The sequence below is a fragment of the Anser cygnoides genome, chromosome 6, assembly GCF_040182565.1.
Source record: "Anser cygnoides isolate HZ-2024a breed goose chromosome 6, Taihu_goose_T2T_genome, whole genome shotgun sequence".
Classification (NCBI taxonomy): Eukaryota; Metazoa; Chordata; class Aves; order Anseriformes; family Anatidae; genus Anser; species Anser cygnoides.
This window is the reverse complement of record NC_089878.1, coordinates 9,040,581-9,056,471: the sequence shown is the minus strand read 5'-3', so window position 1 is coordinate 9,056,471 and position 15,891 is coordinate 9,040,581. Positions and strand designations below refer to the sequence as shown.

Genomic DNA, 15,891 nt, shown 5'->3' with positions numbered 1-15,891 from the left:
CCACAGGGGGACTGTGCATCTTCCCAGAGGGGATGCTGCCAAAAACAGGCAGCTGGGTGCAGCCTCTGATGCACTCAGCCCAGCTCGGAGAGCCATCCTGAGTCTTTGTGTTTCTCTATTTAAAAATGATTACATGGCAAGACTTAAAAACCTTTTTCCATGTTATCTTCAACTGCCCATTCAAACCTGTCTTCCCCTTACTTTTGCAAAGCGGCAGCATGTGCCAGAGCAGGGCACGGCTGGTTTTACCCTCAGCTGACAGAGCACCTGCTGAGGTCCTCATTTCAGGGAGCACCTCCAGAAGGGACGCCCACTCCGTGCCACCAACCTGCTGTGTGTGCTCACCTCTCCAGGGAGAACAGCTGATGAACATCCAGCACAACTGCAAAAGCCTCTTTTCCTTGCAGAAAAGAGCCCTGTTAAGCTGGGTGCCTCTCTTGTTGCACACACTGCTGAGGGCCACCAGAGTTGCTGCAGAGGTGCCAGGACTGCAGATGGCCAGGCTGAGATGGAGGCAGCAAGACGAGGCAGCAGAAACACAAGAGACACCAAGAACATGTTAAACCTGACCTTTAACCCAGGCCTACTTTCTTCCAAGTATTTGTTGAAAAATAAACCCAAACCACCAACACCAAGCAAGATGTGCAGCAGCCCAGCCTTAGCAAAGCCCAGCTGCTGCCCTCTCTCCCTGCTCTCTCCTGTCATGGGCCAGCACTGAAATGAGTTTATCACTGCCTTTGAGCCTCCACTCCTTCACCTCAAGCCCTCTGTCACGCTGCATCAGGGCCATGACACTGGGAGACAACATTAAGGAAGCAGAAACAGATCATTTCATTTGGCATAAATGGCATGAACAGCATAAACTGCTTCAGGCAAGGCTGTGTTCGCCTCTGTGATAAATCCTCACCCTCTTCTCCCCTATTTTGTTTGTGTTTTTTTTCACCACGAAAAGCCTTTACTATTGTTATGCAAAAGAAACCTATATGAATTGCTTCCTGCAAAGCACAGCAAGTAAACAAGATTGTAGCAACAAGGGAACAAGTCACGGTTTCTTTTCAGGCATCCCCACAGCAATCTGCTTTTGTCTCCATTATACAGGGCGTGTGTCGCAGTGCCCCATGCGAGGGCCTTGCGCAGAGCTGAACAGAGGAATGACAACAAAGAAAACCCTTTGTTCCCACAGACTAGAAATGGTCCTGGTTTTTTCAGACCTTTCTACCAACGTGTGCTCCTGGCAATGCAGGAACAGGGACTGGGCAGGTGACAGGAACATGGGAGGACAGGAGGGGTAAAGAAACAGCTGTACAGCGTGAAGAGCCAGCTGATCTCTTTCATGGCCTGCAGCTTTGGCACCTGCCTCTTTCTGTGTCTCTGCTTCTCTCCCTCTGACCTTGCTGGTCCAGTTGGGGCTGGGGACTGTGGGGCTCCCCCCGCCTTCCTTGGCAGCTGAACCACGGCTGAAGGCATCGCACACCGCAGCACGGCAAGGAAAGCAAACACGTACACAGCTTCAGCAAAACCCTGCCTGCTGGCAGCTGAACCCAGCTACTCCAACACTGCTTCGGTCAGTGGTGGGCGGTCCTGAGCAGGCTCTGAGGAGCATGGAGCAGCACCAAGGGATGGAGAAGACCTGGCCAGGAAAGCACAGCCTGCCTGGGGCACGCCACACCTGTCTCTGGGCTTGGTGCTGTGCCATGAGCCGTCTGCACAAGGAAGGAGCTGGATACTTCCTGGTGCAAACTCGTGGTCCGTGCTACTGCTGCAGGAGCTGGGAAACATCCAGACTGGCCCATCTTTATGACACTTAACAGGTGACCTGAAGGGCAGCTTACCGTATTACTTCTATGCCCTTTGTACCTCCTCTGCTACATATGGAACAGCTTCCATAGGTGTTTGGGTTTCTTCTTCCATTACTTTTTAACATAGCAGTTGGCAGCGTCAGGCTGCCCATCGTTAGCTGCACTGAATGCCACATCATTGCTTTAAGTTTCAAATGAGTTGTGGCACTCTGGAGTCCTGTCAAACCAAGGAAAAATGAACGTAACGACTACGTGCTTAACGTGGTTTAACGCTGAGTAGAGACAAGCCCGCTATGATTCTATTCCATGGCGCTATGAAAGCCACCCCACCTGCCTGCTGGCTGTAACACGGCACGTACAAAGCTGCTGCCCCGATGGGACAGGGAAACCCGGAGCTGGCAGGCACCCCCAGCCTGCCTGTCAGGATGCGCTGCAGCTGCAGGTTTGCAGGAAGGTGTGTTTGCACCTTGTAGGTTGTGCCACACTACGGCCAGCAGCAGGGTGATTTATGGAGCTGAATGGGGGGGCCTGAGCAATGAGTGCACACACGGACATACAGGCAACTGGCCCACAAGGAAAGCCCCCTGCCAAAACACTGCCATGCTGTGCATCAAGGCACGTAGGCAGCGAGCTGAGAGCTGGGCAGCAGGAAAGAGGTAATTGTTCAAGACTTTCCTGTCTGAATTTGCTGATTTGCTAAAACTGGTGTTTGATGGGGTGGTGATGGCTACCAACCAGGAACAGGGAGTTGTGACAGGAACCAGGGACTGCGACACCTCCCAGGACCCCAACAGAGGTGACACTACAGCAAGACTTAAACATGAAATGTTTGAGTATCAGGGGCAGACAGATTGAGTGTCCTGCCATTAGACATAATGCCTTTGCCAGAAAAGAGAAATGAGCTAAGAACTTTCCTTCCCTACCATTTTATCTGCTCTGTGCAGGATTGCCAGATTATGCAGAAATACTGAGCAGCAGACAGTGAAATGTTTGCATTGCATTTGCATTGTTTACAAAGAGAAGTAAAACACGCTCATTTTGATTGAATGTATTTATAACTGCAAGGGAGAAAACGATCGTGCTTGGAAGACAGGAGTAACAACTGGGTGATTTTCCAGCGCTGATTGAATGCAGACTTACCACGCCCGAGCTGCCCCCCAGGTCCTTACCACGTCTGTTATTCCATGACCTCTGGCTAAAAGGGTGGCAGAGAAGGAGACTATGTCCTGGTTGGCAGCAAGGATCTCAAAGCATCTGACGAGCGAACACAGGAGAGAGGATGAAGTTCACCTCCTAATTGACTAAACCGATTGCATTTTGTATTTTAACAGAATCCATGTATTTTTCTGGGTCTCTGTTAGCTGAGAGGGTAAAACCCCATCAAGCTTTAATGGCCTGGAAGAACTTTACAAGGTAGCCAAGACTGCAATAGTTAAAATAAGTTAGGCTCCAACCTGTACAGGGCCCAGAATAGCAAAGCATTCACAGGTGGTACCTCTGTGCAGGCAAGCAGCTTCATTTCAGTCACATATAGTGGCTAAACAATGGAGGATGTTTCCTGTCACATTAGAAATATTCAATAGCTTTTAATAAGGACAAAAAGAGGAGGAGGAGGAGGTGAATATTTCAGAAGCTATTGTTTGAATGTTGTAGTTTTAAATGGTACCTACAGTAACTTGGGACTAATTTTGAGGATTAGGGTCCGTAACATGATGGTGGGGCTGTGTCTCCTGCTCCTGCTTGCCATTTGGTATAGCAGAGGGAGAAGCTGAAGGCCTTGGATGGTACAATGAGCTCAACCGTCCTGAACTTCAGTGCTTCTTTGAAGAACAGTCACCGTGCTTTTGACGTCACCAGCAGAGCATGGACAAAAGGCAAGCCAGTGCCAGAGCTGCTCGATAAATCTCGGCCTCCCAATTCCCAGGCCAGGGTCCTGCCAAGTGAGTGCCGCCCTGTACCGCAGCACGAGGTGCCACTGCAGCACGGGGACTTTGCTCGCTGCCCGTGCAGGAGATGGGGATGTCGCTCATGTCCTACAACCCTCATCAACCCAGCGCAGAGTGCTTTGACTCATGGATGCCAGAGACAGCATTAATATTCAAAGATCTGCCAGGAGAATGCGAAAGGGTGAGAAATAGGTTTTCTACACTGCTAAGAAATTATTCCAGCATAAAGGAGAAGAAACAATGTGAAATTCAGACCTCTTCATGTGACATCCTATTGTGCTTACATTCCCTATTGTCAGACCCGATAGCTGGCTGAGAACAGATGTCAGATTACCCTGAATGTTACTTTTTTAAAAACTCACTCAATGCCAGAGATATGTTGTCAGTTTTCAGACCATTTTGACAAATTGTGCCTGCTGTGCTGCGCTCCTTGACAAACCTGCAGCGAGCCCCGGAAGACTGCACTGGGGTGACAGACAGCAACTGAGTCACCACCGTCCCCAGGATGCTGCACCAGAGAAGCTGTGCCACCTCGTCCCCTCCAGGCTGGTTTCCCACCCGCCCCAACACGCGAGGCACTGCAGGAGACCCTCAGCACGCTGGTCGTCTTTCCTGGGAAGCTCCTAAGTGAAACAGCCCAAAGACTGGAGCAGGGACAAGCCCGGACGGGGAAGGCTCTCACTGAAGCAAGTCAGTGGCAAGGAAAGGGCTTGGTCTGCAATGGCCTGGGCCACGCCATCTTTCCCATCCTGCTCTTGTGCTGCTGGGAGAGGACTCACACCTCTTTGGAGCACCCCAGTATGGTTTTGTTAAATTCTAGGCTTTGGAAAAGCGTGGAGGTGTCCTGCTAAATTGGTTGTGGAGACAGGAGAAGGTCACTGCCACAGCCCCTGTCCAGCTGGAGACCAGCGAGGATTTCTCTCAAACATTTGTTCATCTCTAATGGCAACAGGAACTTTACATTTATTCTTACCTTTCTCTGGATGTAGACAGCCTCTGAAACCATCTGAGCAGAGAGCTCTTCTCATGGTTGTCACTGGCACAGCTTCACCGTATCTGCAAAACACATCATGGCCAACTCGTTTCCTCCCCTGCCTCATTTGTGGCAGGAAGCTGGGCCTGCTGCTGAGGACTAATGCAGGGGCCTCTGAGGCCGCTGCCACTCCACAGCGAAGCTAGAGGCTTTTCTTCAAACACCAAGAAATGCATTTTTCAAGGCCAGCGGTGTACGGGACATTACCCCAAATGAGAATTTCTCCAAGGTACAGTGCCCGGCGCATTGGAGGACCTCCAGGGTGAGCTGAATACAATCTCTCCCCAGCGGCAGAGCACAAGTGCTTGGACTCACTTGGTGACAGTGGAGGTCACCGTGGTTACCCGGGGAGGAAGAGGAATGACTTTGTGGGGCCCCCAGCGTCCTGCTGCCCGGCTGCACCATCCAGCTGCAGCACATTCATCCTCACTGTGAGAGGGGAAAATACCAGGAGGGAAGAGGCTGAACAAAACCTGCCTGCACATGGCACACACCAGCCTGAGGAAGGGATAAAGTTGCAGGAATCAGCAGTCCCACGAGGCTGAATTACCCTGAACTGGCTGGTGGCTCCCCCACATTCCCCAGGTCCACGCTGCATGCGCCTCGTGCTCACGGCTACACTCCTGAGCCTCTCCCCTAGCCGTGGCCCCTGTCACTGTCCTGCATATGTCACACGTACGTATGTATAGCATACCTGCCTGCTGTGCAGCACAGGCGGGGTTATTCGAGTGTAAAACAAGGGCGGTTTGTGCTGGGTGCACAAGCAGGGTGATCCCATGGGTGGGATACTTCCTGACACTCTCTGGGCAGGTGTCTTTTTATTAAAAGCAGAACTTTGTAATTCTGGCTCTAAGTTTCCTTGTTTCCCTCTTGGAGCTAGGCATGAAGGGCAAAAACATGTTTAGGATGCCTGACACAAAACTAGAAGCTTTCTGGTCAGACAAGTGCACCGACAGCTCAGGCAGAGGAGGGGAGAGCAGAGAAAACCAACCTAACAAAGAGTTTGTGCCCCCTTGCTATGCTTGTGTGGTCCCACTGTACCCATACGGGTCCCTCAATCACCTTTCTTTTAAGGTAGGTCCAGCATCACCCTGGCAGGATGCTTCCCCACCGTGAGGTCAACAAAGAGCCCTCTGTAAGGGCAGGAGAGGGAGAAACTCAACCCCAAAATTCATCCAGACCTAGACTTCTTTTGACTGGACAGCAGTGATTGCTGGATGGAAAAAAAAAAAAAAAGCACATCGGGCCTACTGGGAGGCAAAGGGCAGCCTAAGAAAGCCATGCTTTCTCTCTGCGGACATAAACAAGGACACCAGAAGCCAAAGCCTGTGACATTTATGTTAGAAAAAAGCAAAGGTGTCTATTTTCCTCTGTGCCCCACACTGCCCAGTCTGAAAAAGAGGCAGCGCTGACTTTTCAACTTAATTAATAATGCGAAACCTGAGAGAGGGGCGAGCTGCGCAGAATCCAGGAGAAGAGAGATTGCAAAGAGATGAATTTGCTGATAACACAGTACTTGCAAAACAAGCTTCTGCTATTCCCCTCTTGACACAGCGTCTGTTGCCTACCAGGGCAATCATATCCAAGTGTAATTGTCTAACAATTGTTCCGCACTGAGAAAATAGTTCTGATTACAGACATTAACACGTTTAGGCATTAAGCTTCCTCACTGTAATTACCCTTGAGCTTAGTCTCACAAATGAATTAATGTGCTGATCGCCTGGACTAATAGAACCAGCAAAAGGGTGATGAATTGCTTCCAAATCAGATAAAATCAAGCGTGACATCATTTAATTAATTTCAAGGCTTGGGGGGAGGAGAAAGGGGGTCAGCATGATGCTGGTAAGAAATGTATCTCTCCCTTAGTGATTTCTTTGTACACAGAAAAAGGCAAACAGGAGGATGGGGACGGGGAAGATGCACACCAGGTGAGAATAAGGCTGTGTATGAGCGTGCAGCACCACATGGCCGCGGCTGCATGACCAATTCAGCACAGCTGACATAGGTGCAATGGATGGCACTTCATGTGGGTAGGAGCTGATGCACTGCCCACCTTGCTGTTACACTGAGAAATTCTCCAAGTGTCGGGGCCCATGCGTGAGCTCTGCTCCCTCCCCAGACTGGGAGCCCACTCTCAGCCTCCCTGGGGTCACTGCTTCACGGTGAGAGCCGCGTGCCTGAGGGCGGTGTTGCCCAAAACCCTCTCCTTTGCCATGTCCCCAGCAAGGGATCATTTGTTGGGCTGCCAGCACAAGGCTGCAGTCAGCCAGGAGTGGGCCTGGCCAGTGCTGCTGCCAGCCCATACACTCTGTTACCCTCCTTGGCTTCCCCCAGCACTACGAAAGGCTTATCATTTTTTTTAAAGAAAGAAACAAAAGGGGTCAATGGAAAGGACATGGCAGGGTTCTGGACCGCTACTGTTAAGTACAGACTCTCTCAAATTAAAGTCTTCCCTCGGATCACTGCCACCTGTCAAATAAAACGGCACTGCACAAGGAGCTTGTACCCAACGGGGCTACACACGGCGCTTTCTCCTTGCAGCCTGGCAGATAACAATCCATCACCAATTTCAGATTTTGCCTCACACGGAAATCCTACACAAAGAGCCACCAAGAGAGAAGGTCTTATAAATCAAAGGTCTCCATTACAGCTTACATCTAGAGCTGGCTTCTGCAGTTTGAGAGCAGACTGGCTTTTTACATACACGTCCAGGGATACAGACTTTATGAAGACGCGTGGGCCTGGCCTTATGCCAGTTTAAACATATGGCAGCAGTGCACGTACACACACACGCGCATATATGCATATGTGCACAGACATATCTATTTGCTGTCTGAAGATTAACAGATACTCATCTCTTTTAAGTGTACTTATCTGCATAAGCACAAGCAGCACACAATGCACATGCACGGACACACACAAAGAGCCCAGCCCACAATGTACAAGCACATGCCCGATGTCATGGCATTTCGGCAACAAGGAGCTCTCTCTGTCAGTGCTGATTTCAGCAGGAACTGCATAGGGCCCTCCAGATTTTGCCATGTGTTCTGAACTGTATTTTGTGTTGCTGAATTTTGGAGCAGCGGAGGGAAGGAGGCAGTGAGACCTGTGGAAGATGAATTTCAAGACGTAAAGCTTTTCATTCTCTACAGCGTGGCGAGAGGCAGTATGCTGTACCGCAGAGCATGGCTGCCACTTGGATAGCAAAGGCAGAGGAGAGGGGAATTCAGTCCCCGCCCAGCGCTGAGAACGGTAACTCTGGAGTCCCTCTGTGACAAGGCTGTTTCTTGGGCTTTGCCAGAGACTACAGGTCTGGCAGCCCAATATCAACACCCTTTGGCAGCATTCGTCATTGTCTTGGATGTTTTAATTCATCCAGGCGCCTTGGGGCTGGTGCAGCTTATGACTCCATTTGTTTGATGCAGCCTTACAATAAATCCAGTTAGTGGAGCGGAGAGTGCAGATGACAGTCAATGTGATATAAAGTCCTTTCCTTGTTTTCAGAACCTGATCTTGCAAGGAATCAGGCATCTCCTGAGACAGCGCTAGCTCTGATTATTTGCTCTACTCTATAAATGACAACCAGCAAACAACAGCAAAGAGCACCACTAGCCAGGCACTAACTTTCACACATGCAATGAGTTTGAAGGTCGTGAATTTTCTTTCCTGGTAGTGACCTACCATATCACTGCATCCTGTCCCTGCACCCTCACAGGCAGTCGGAGGAGAAGCCAGTCCTGGAGAAGCCCTTGGCCCTGCCCTGCCATCCAGCTCATCACAACACTGCCGGTTGTGCTCTGACAGCTCTGGCCGTGCTGCGCTGTGGGCCTTACTCTGCTCTGCTTTACTCCTCAGTAAGAAGAGCAGCTCATCACACTTGGTTTTCTTCTACGCTAATGAAAACATGGTGTGCTTGCTATGAACGATTACTTTAAAAAAAAAAAAAAAGGAAAACAAACACTAGATCCAAATGGTGCCAGATGTTCAAATAACTGGCACTGATGGCTTGTGGAAATCTGGCCGTGCGTTGCTGGAGCTCCAGCTCTACATTTGATGGGTAAGCCAGCTTTAGGGCTGCAGCGAGTTGGAAGGGGAAGCAACAAAGTCGTTGGGTGGTTAAGGATTGATTTTTAAGGGCAATTAAACTTCCAGCACAACCCTCTGGTCAGTCGCATCCTGAATGTTAGGTGTGCTGAACTTCTGTCTTGGTCACAGGAGATTTATGCACCTGAAGACCTTAAGGGGTCTGCGGCTTGTTCCGTCCTTCAGTTCTCCAGCAGGAAAAGAAGTGGGAATAAAATAAACTTTTCATCCCTGAAGGATGCTCTGGTGTAGAAATGTTTATGAAATACTCACAAACCGTGCTACAGGGAAGGGGCCCTTGTAAGCACCTTGCAGGGGCTCCTTGGCAGCACGAGAATGTCACGGTATTCTGGAAGTGCAAGAGAGGGATTTGCTTTTACAGTGTGACATTTGCCAAACAATTAAGGTGAAGAGCAATGTGCTATAATCACTTTTAGTATTAAACACACACAGTAAACGTTTAAAAGGCATGGTGGTTTTGTTTTTTTTTTTGTTGTTTTTTTTTTTACAAGAATGGGGTATGTTGTTTTGCACCTTACTGTAAGAATCCTTGCTGCTAGGATCATAAGCTTCAATTCAAAACTGCATAATTATTGCCAGGGACCTGATTCTCCTCCCATTACGTATTAACTGCACCTAGGAGATCTGGAAATGAAAGGATCCGAGTTCTCCTAACTTAATGGTTGTTTGGAGGATTTGCTGTGTGGGTTTCTTATTTTACTTCCATCATAATTTAAAATAGTCTGAGAGATTAAAACAGATAAATAAAAATACATTGTATGCTTACTGCCCAGTGTCTTAGAAATCTGCATTAAACTCATGAACTACAGGGACAGAAAGGAAATCACATTATGCTTCCCATACCTCCTTCTATTTCCACAGGACTCCTTTAATCACTTCGAGCCTACATGTAAGGCTCTGGAGGCAGCTTCCCCTACCAATGCTACACAAATGGAAACCCCAGCAGCTGTCAGCAAACCAAAGGGAACACAAAAAATGATGTCCCAGGCTAAGCACAGAGGCAGGTTGGTCCCCTGGTCCTGCTCACACCATCTGCAGCAGGAAAACCAGCTTCCTGGTTCCGACTGCAAACCAAACCACGGCCTATTTTCCCATCAGAACTAGCTCCCCAAGGCAAAACCCTGTCGGCAAACAGGCTCTGGCACCACCACCCTTAGGATCCATGCAGAAGCTGTGGTGGGAGAGGTGCTGGAAGTACTACAAAGGAATGCGGGGCTTGCACCTCGTCTCTGGTTCAGCTCATATGAGGGGTGGTTAATCTGGGGTTATTTGGACCTGGGGCCATGTCCTAATCCAGCTCCTCGCAAAGCAGCTATTTCTAGACACTGGGCTTGTGTGCAAGCCCTGCCTGAGTAAGGCTAGGAGGAAATGTCCCCAGAAGATGCAAAAGCCCTTGGGCTGGTGTCACGCTGGACGCAAGGTCCTAGCCCTGCCCATGTTACAAACTGTGTTTGCATTTTTGCATGCGGCACGTTAATATTCATGTATTTGTGTGCTGCCAGCCCTGGGAGCATGCAGACATCCTCTAACGGCAATTTCAGCCTGGTCAAGGTGACTGACCTCTTCCATTAAGTGCTTCCAAATTTCCAATCTATCCATGAATGTGAAAAATCTGTGCTAATTACAGGCCTGTCGGGAGGCCAAAAGTGCAGAGGGGAAATAAGGGGATTTCTGAACGTTATTTAAAGGCACAGCACCAACTCACCAGGGTTCCTGGCTTGCACTAACACACTGTCCTGGTCTCTGCTACCCAGGCAGGGTCTTTGAAAAACAGGGCCCAAAATCTCGGAGAGGTTGTGGTACTGGGAGTTGCCACTGCCTCCGAACCCCTGGCCTTTGTCCCAGCCCATTCTGCATGCTGAACATCTGGTACCCATGTGCACGGTGTCCTAACGCCCCAAACGATGTGTGCGCGTCGCTTACAAATAGTGTTTAAAACATAATGGCTTATTAATATAACACATAACATTTGAGAAGTGGTACGAGCTCTCTCCCTTTTATATCCTTTTTAATAAAGCACATTTTGAAATTCACTGACCTTTTTTCCTTTCTCTTTTCTTTTTTTTTTTGAAGTTCCCCAGCTTTATGTAGAAAGACCCCATCAGTGTGAAGTGGAATATAATGTAGTTTATTACCACTAACAAGGAAATGGCCCATAATTCTAAAGAGACAAAGCCTCAAGTGAGCTATGAAGGTCATTTTCTTGCATCCAGAAAGAAAATGTAATACTGACTGTCTCATGCTTCCCATTTCAGAGACAATGTGGGCTGCTTTCAGTTTTATTGTATTAAAGAGTAAAAATGAAGATTTCTTTCAGACCGCATTTCAGACATTCAGTCCTCCCCGCCTTGGAGGGAATGAAGATGACTATTTGTCTACATTTCTCAGTGTTATTTATACTCCTCTGGATTTGATGGTTGGTATGTTCTCAAGTCTTTAGGAGACACAAATCCCACACTGCACACCCAGCCACTGCTTCTCCCTGCCACGCACAGTAAGGCACCTCAGGGGGTGAAGGCTCAAACAGCAAACTCACAGGCCTACTCAGTACCGTAGTTACCTTCAGAGCTCTCCAATAATATTGTTCCAGGTTTTGGAAATCAGGCCTTCCTGTGATACCTTCATCCCTCCTTCATGCATGAACCTAAAAGCAATGTTAGAAGACAGCGATGCTGCGCTAAAGCCAATGTGGCTTCAGCAGGTCACTGGAGGGACCAGGCTGTAGATCATATAATGGATAGGTGTACAAGGCTGAAGAAAAGCATTCAAGACTTGGGTAGCAAGTGAAATTAAACATCATCCTCCTTCTCCGGCTGTTCCTGTATCAGGGCAGGTCAGAGCCCCGCCATAGCAAATGCTGGGCGAAAGCACCAATGCTGCTCTCCAAAAATGTGCCTTTTCTGTTTTGTCCCTGGAGCAAACACATTTGTGCACTGCTGCAGCTCTCATGTCAATGATAATTGGGCTGTAAATGAGACAAAATACACTCTTCCATATCCCCATTCCCTGGTCCACCTCTCCCCAAGCAGCCTGGGGTAGGAGATGGATGGCACCTTCCTTCTCCTCCTCTGCCTCAGTCCTGTGAGTATATTTTGGCTGTGCTAAATGGCTCAGGTTTTGGGCTCTACGGCTGTAGTAACTGGAAACATTTTGAGTTTCAAACACAGTATCTTCCTTGGGGAGATGATGCCCAAACCCAAAACCTAGTGGTTTTCCTCACATAACCACCGTCCCCTCCAGTTTCAAATGGTGTCACGTTAAAAGGAGTCCAAACATGCTGTGGCATTACCTGCAGCTAGTCTCTGTTTTCTAAATGACGACAACAAAACACTGCTGATTGAGAAGCTTGTGGTCTCCTTATCCAGGGTAGGAAGAGAGGGGACATGTAAACCCACCAGTAGGCTCGAAGGAGAAAAGCACACAGCAAACAGACGCTGAAATGTCCTCGGGCAGTGAGGGAGCAGTGAACTCTGCCTGCATGCACACGGGAGCCTGCAGGGAGTCAGCACTGAACACACTCCATATTCACAGCTAAGTCAGTCTTCTATAGACTGGTCTTGTTGCTAACAGATCAGGAAATAAATACTCTTTGGAGGTACATAGCAGGTAAATTGCCTTAACCCCACTTACTTAAGTCAACAGGGGTGTGCTGAGGCGGATGGGTAAAGGATTTGACCTTATCCATTTGCTTTGGATACTACCCAAACATCTGAGCATCCATTTCTTATCACTAACTAGTTCATCACTAACTGATGAATGTTTAGCAGCTTCGCCAAAGACTGTAATTTGTCTTTCCTACTTGAAGTGTCAAATGTCATCCTAGCAATGCATAAGCAACAAAACCCAGGGAGCATCCTCAAGATTGATATTTAATGATGCAAAGAAAATGCTGGAGCTTGTGAACCCCGGCCCTGAACTCTGAGGCATTCTTTCAAGACCTGCTTGGCACATACTCCCACGTGCCATTCCACTCCATCAACTGGAAAAGATAACATTTTTAATCTCCATGTGAGAGGGAAGAGATGATCCACACTGTCCACTTCAAGCCAAGAAAGACATTTTGGAAGAACCAGTCCTCATATCACAGTAATCATGGCCAGAAGACACAGAGGCATGTGCTAGGGCTAACACCCCCCTCAGCTTCATTAGTGTACACAAAACCAGGGAGGGGAGAACAGAAACTGCTCTGGATCAGCGCTTCTGTGCTTTCCTGGAAGACCTGATCCAGTGAATCTGGGTTTGAACTAATTCTTCTTGTGTGAGGACTGGCAAGAGGCAAGACACAGCTCCAGGCTCTGAATAACATCCCCAGAGTGTCCCAGCTTGCCAGCCCAGAGCCGCACGACAGTGATTATTTGGCTTGTGTACATGAGGAGAATAATGCTGTCAGCGGCGCTAATTATCCAGAGGCTTGGACAAAAGCTAGGCCCACTGAAGGCAGCAGCAGTACTCCCTCCGGCAGGCTGGGGCCAGGACTGAGCTGAAGAAATGCAAGCAGCAGAAAGCTCTGCCAGGTCCTCAGCTTTGGCCTTTCCTTCCCTGCTTGGCCGCATCCCTCACCCACGCTGTGCTTCGGGCTGATCTGAACAGTGACTATTTTCTAAAGAAAAAGGAAATGCTACAGAAACTATGCTGGGTTTCTAACCAAGCAACCCTGTCACTGAGTGAAAAACAACAGTTTTGTTCCTGGCGTATCCAGACCCTCCCTCCTTTCATAAACCACTGTGCCTTCCTAGGAGCTCCCCGGGATTTCCCTGCTTTGTGCCAGACCTGGCTGGGATCTAATTTTGCAGCAATATAATACAGAAAAAAAATGCATTTTCTTCCTAAAAAATGTTGCTTGTTATGGGTAGTAACCTGCCACTGCTCTGAAGCAGGCACAGGAAATATTCCCAGTACAAAATAACAATGCTAACATTAACTTATCAACCTGCCAAAGCTGTGTATTTCATACGCTTGCTTTCATTCAGCAATACACAGTGACTTTTAGACTTAGTCTGTACCTGCACTTCTATCTGCCTGCAGGAAAGTCCCTAACCAAAGTACTAATCTGGTGCTGAATTTTTTCTCCCAGTTCTTCTTTCTTAGTCACAAACTGAATTGATGGCCTTTGGGTCTAGCAGGGAAATTTCAGCTACAAATGTGAAGGGAAAAGACAACAGTTATTAGCCCTGCTTCCCATGCAGCTGGCCCTGCAGTACGAATGCTCCCTGGCTGACTGGTTCATCCCATTGATGCTTTTCCTTTTAATTCCCTTAAATTACTGCTAAGCGACCCTGCAAACTAAACTGTCTGATGCTGAGTTTCTCCCGTTCCTCCAAGGGAAGACAGCGTGAGTTTCACTGATAGGGTTCTCAAAGGAGCTCAGAACTGGGACAATCACACCAAGCACTGCAACTGGTGTTCCTCAGGTTTTTGGTACGTTCCCATAGTGCAAAAGAAGCAGCCAAACAGATCTGGAGAGTACTTGTATTTGCATTTCTGTACGCCTAGCCTGTTTGCTGAGTAAAGACCAATTAAGCATCAACATCGCCCTTTTCGACTGACTGCCCTCCAATCTCACAGACCGAATGCAAGCTGCACATATTTGAGGAGAGGGGCCTCCACCTCCCCTCGCTGGCCCCACGCAGCTCCCCAGCACCAGCCCACACCAGGGCATGATGCCAGCTCTGGTCCTGCTGCCACAGGGCACTGGAGCAGGACCAGCGCCCCAGGATCCTGCACCAGCCTCTAAAGCTGTGGGGATGCAGCAGCTTCGTCTGCCTGGTATAGGATGGGGTGGCCAAGCAGAGCAAACCAGGGCACAGGCACTCGGATTTGGCCTCCAGTAAAGCCGTACTTCTCGGAAAACTTTGTCTAAGTACTCCACAGCCAACCAATATTCATTCTGTTAGCAGATGTCATTTCTTTTTAATCCTATCTCCTTGGAAATTTTGCATCCATGTGGGATTCTGTGCCCAAATACAGGCTTTGCTGTGTCATCAAGGGAAACGTTTTATATTCAAACAGCGAAAGAGAACTAGAGTTTAACATCAAGGAAAGAGAGCAAACACTACGACATTCAGAAAATCCCCATGCATGTGCAGACAGTGTGCAAGCGTGGATGGGAGCAGGTAGAGTGAGAGAAGAGTGGGACAGAGGAGCATGGAGGCAGACAGACGGTGTCTGAAGGACGTTCACCACCAGGACGTATCGCCACCAGCAACATGGGACTCAAATGCTGAGTGCTGTGAGCTGCTGCTTGCCACTACACCCCACTGCTCTCCTTATACCCAGCAAATACCACAGGAGCTCCGGGCACCTTTCCTGCCCGACCTACAGCATCTGTGAGGTTACATTCTGTGCCTGTTTTTTTTTTTTTCTCCTTCTTTCTCTCTAGGTCTTAAGAGATCATATGTGAGATGCAGAGCTGCTATTATTTAAATATGTAACATCACCCCACATTGGCTTAATCTACCAGAGAGCGGTGCCCCGATGCTGTAAATCCAGCCGTATTTACTTACACATGGCATTTCCCTGACTATTACCATTCTGAACCACCCAAATCTGTCAATCTAATGGAGATATATGGACAGTAAAAACATGCACTGGAAAACTACTGGCAGGCTGTGCAAAATGATCAGATTTAATCAGCTGATAAATTATTCACTCCAATTGAGAGTCAAACATACTATTTGAGCCTATTTATGGATGTCCGATTAGTGCAAGTAATTTTCCATCACTTTATTATGTTTGCTAATACATTACAAAATCCATGCTGTGATAATGGTCTTACTTAAGTCATTTTGTGGAATGAGCAAATACCAGAAAGCGCATTCCACCCAAGGCCAGGGACACGTTCCAGTAGGCAACAGTCAGTTACACACCGCTACACTATTTCCAAGGGTTTCTGCAAAGAACAAGTTGCCAACAGAATGGGAATTTCATTCAAGGAAAGCCATTACACTGCCAGGCTCCTGATGGTCTCCTCTGGTGGCTGGAATATGCGGCACGGTACACAGCAGTGACT

The 15,891-nt window shown here is 48.4% G+C and overlaps 1 long non-coding RNA gene across 14 annotated transcripts in view; it reads right to left on the bottom strand.

Annotated features, from left to right (window-relative positions):
* The window catches only part of LOC106034474 (uncharacterized), a 135,262-nt gene that overhangs the window by 4,968 nt on the left and 114,403 nt on the right, over positions 1-15,891 (bottom strand). For all 14 annotated transcript variants that reach the window (XR_010832520.1, XR_010832521.1, XR_010832527.1 and 11 more), the window contains 2 exons: positions 4,719-4,801; positions 346-2,016 (listed from right to left, as the gene is read on the bottom strand). This is a non-coding gene — a long non-coding RNA (uncharacterized lncRNA). The remainder of the gene's footprint in view (positions 1-345; positions 2,017-4,718; positions 4,802-15,891) is intronic.